Below are 3599 nucleotides of genomic sequence, written 5' to 3'. Positions count from 1 at the left end.
TTCATTGCTAATTAATAACACTTTAAAAAATATTGAAACTCGATAGATTTCGTTGGGTTGTCATTGATTTTCTTAAGAAAGAAAATCAACTCACTTTCGTCGGTTATTTTTCACGCAAAAATATAGGGAAACTCTCAAAAGAAAATGTTACTTTTAAAAAAAATAAAAAATCAATGATCATCCGTCAATTTTAATTTGTTATAATAACTAACAGATGAACGACGATTTTTAAAATGCAAAATTGTAGTTGAAGAGAATATATTAAAATAAAGAAATCATAAAATTAATAGTTTGTGTTGAAATGGTACATTAAAAAAAAATAGAGTTGAAGGGTTAATCTTTTATTATTATTTTTTAAAATACTTTTTTTTGTCTGTCACTCTCTTAGAGAAAGTGTGTTGCACACACTCTTCCACATCAGGAGTGCTTAAATGAAACATAAAAATTGAAGTTAAAGGGTTAAAATATTGAAGGAGTTAAAAATGATAAATAATGTGAGTGTTAGCAAAGAAAATATAATATATATATACTTTTTATTATAAATAATTAATTTTTCTCATAAAAAATTAAACATGATTTTTTATTTATAGAAATTTGAGTTGGGGGCCTTAGGCATTGGCCTAAAAATTTATAGGCAAGAGCCGACACTGTTTTGGTCCTTGATTTATGTAAAGAAAATTTTATTTTCGTGTGTGTTAACTCGAGGATGAAATTACTACTATGATTCCATAGTATAATATCTTTAAAAATTACCATGAATTATTAGTAGTCTTAATTACAATTATGTGAGTTCTTTAATTTAGGTCCTGATGCTTAATACCAAATGATTTAGGAGCAATCCATCTTTGATCTTATTCTTTTGGAACTTTTCGTAGTATATATTTGCATGATACAAATTGAGATTGTATCATTTTCAATCTTTTCTTGTTTTTCTTAATTAAATTTGCCTTGAGATGACGAGGATTGACATGAATTCCTACATTGTATATTATCAAATCAAAAATAGAACACATGAAGAAAGGGGACGTAAAACCAAATAACCTCCTTGTAATTACTAAGCAAGTTAGGGACTTATGAAGTTAGGTAAGTGTCACATCTGTAACGACATAAAGAATGAAGCTAATAGAGAAAATATTGATCAGCTGATAATAATGTCTTTCTAGAGATCCAAACATACAAAGTGAATTAATTTGACAACTATATTTATTAATATTACTATAGGATAAAGATCATATTAGCCTTTCTTAGATTTTAAAAAAAAAACATTTTAAGCACAGGCATCGACAACTTTCTAAGAAGAGCTTCTTCTTGCCTGCCAAATTGTTATCAACGCGCACAAACCACGTATTGAGCTATGTTAAATGTAATGTTTTGACGATTGACAAATACTATATAAGAATTAACTTTCAAACATGTCTTAAATAAGGAACTCATAGTATTTATGATAGACAAATAGCTATCGAAATACCAGACTCTTATCATGTCTATTGAAAGAACTGGATTATAGAAGTTCTACGGACAAAGTGAAGGAACCAAGTCCTTTGTAGTCTACTAGAGACGACCAACAATTAGCTAACGCAAAGAATATTACAAGTGTAAGAAGGATTACTTCTATTATATATAAGCAGAGGAAACTGAACTTCTTTTTATTTAAATTTTACGAAAGAGAAAAACTATGTGAAATTCTGTAACATACTAACATTCATAATTATCTTTCTACAAACTAGTGAGCTACTTCTCAAGGGATCTTTTAAAAGAGAAATACAAGTTAGCAATGTTTCAAAACTATCTTTAAAAGAGTACATATTTGTGGACTTTTTGTCAAATAAGTGGGATCTAACATAGATAAATATGATAGTGTCATGAAATATTTGATCAATAAGAAAATATGTTTAGTCTTACAAGTTCAGCCTAACCTAGTCGCTTTAGTTCAAATCTTGTATTAGTCTTGAGAGATTCATTGATTCATTGAACATGTATAAACTATTAATTTAGAACTCAGTAAATTAATAAAACTAGAAGTTTTAAATTCAGGCTCCTCCTCCTCCACCTTTGTGTGTTGTGAGGGAAAACTCACTAATTTTCAATAAACATATATTAGTTGAACACAGTTTTATAATTACAATAAATTCAATACCCAAAACTTTAAAAGTCGAACTCATCAAGTTAAATCTTCGATTGCTGATTTGAGAAATATTCATGCAAATAACAAGTTGATGAGGTCCCAAATCCCTAGTACAGAGTCTTCATCATTTGTTGTGTGTTGTGCCTTACTACTATTAGTCTCTGAAGAACTAATATTACTGCTTGATCCTCTTGAGGAGTTATGATGAGGATAATAGTTACTAATTGTTGAAAACAAGTGCTCCGTAGAAATCCAATTACATTTTAGAATCAGCACATCATCATCATCCATCTTCTTAACATTAACGTTTTTGATAATGAAAGGATGATTAAGTAGCATCTCCGCAGTCCATCTCTGATTATGATCTCTCTCCAAACACTTTCTCAAAAAGTCCTTCGCATCTTTAGTTATATTATACGGAATCTCCGGTTCTTCATGTGCTATCTTCAACGCTAATTCGTAATTACTTTTATATCCCGACCATACTCGTCTCCCAGCAATCATCTCTATAACAATGCATCCAAGTGCCCCAAATATCAACATCTTTAGCATAAATCTCACTCGTAACTGATTCCGGTGATGCATACACCAGAGTCCCTCTATGATGATTTGGATGCTTCTTCGAGCTGTCGCCGTCGTGTGTTTCAGTTGATTTCAACGACAACCCAAAATCAGCCAATTTGAGACGCATATATTTCTCAGTTGGCGGGAAAACAAGTATATTCGCAGGTTTCAAATCGCAATGAATAAACCCTTTATTATGAACATGAGAAATCCCTTCTAATAGCTGAAAAGCATAATACGCAGCCTCTGATTCTCTTAGGCTCGTATTCGATTTACAAATTAAATCATGCAAAGTTCCACCAGCAGCATACTCGAGCATGAGGTTATAAGTATTCTTACCGTTTTCGACACTCACATCTTCTCCAAAGCACTCAACTACATACTCCGACCCTCTCAACGCTTGCAATATTTTTCCTTCCTCTTGTAGCGAAGACGAACGAGCAACTTCCGCAGATTTCACTGCTGCATACATCGTAGACGAAGAGTCGACGTTCGTCGGCGCTGCAAGAGACACTGTACCGTAAGAACCCGAACCCAACACCTTAAGCTTTTTCCAGAGCATACTTTGTTGATCTATCGATGAATTTTTCTTAAATTTGATGAGTAGGTTTTGATGCCTTAATGGGATCGGAGTAAGTGTTTATATATAGAAAAAATTGAGATTTGCGTACTCTTTTCCTATTCATGTTCTATTTAGGAATATAATATAGTTGCTCGTTACAGATTGGGAATGCAGGATATATAGTAAGTATTACTTTTGTTAATTTTTTAATTATTTTTCATATCATTGTTTTATTCCATTAGAAATTAACAAATTTTCCATATCTATCTATATTAGTTACCTAATATTTAAAGATTTTTAAGTTATCAAAGTTTAAATTATCAAATATAGTAACTTATTAAAAGTATG

At 31.1% G+C, this 3599-nt stretch overlaps 1 pseudogene; it reads right to left on the bottom strand.

Moving 5' to 3' along the window:
* Positions 1-2197: 2197 nt before the first annotated feature.
* On the bottom strand, positions 2198-3251 carry LOC125826257 (mitogen-activated protein kinase kinase kinase 20-like; annotated as a pseudogene).
* Positions 3252-3599: the final 348 nt, after the last annotated feature.

The sequence above is a fragment of the Solanum verrucosum genome, unplaced genomic scaffold, assembly GCF_900185275.1.
Source record: "Solanum verrucosum unplaced genomic scaffold, falcon-dt-bn FXZP01000060.1, whole genome shotgun sequence".
Classification (NCBI taxonomy): Eukaryota; Viridiplantae; Streptophyta; class Magnoliopsida; order Solanales; family Solanaceae; genus Solanum; species Solanum verrucosum.
Note: the sequence above shows the minus strand (reverse complement) of the source record. Positions and strands in the feature narration are given on the sequence as shown.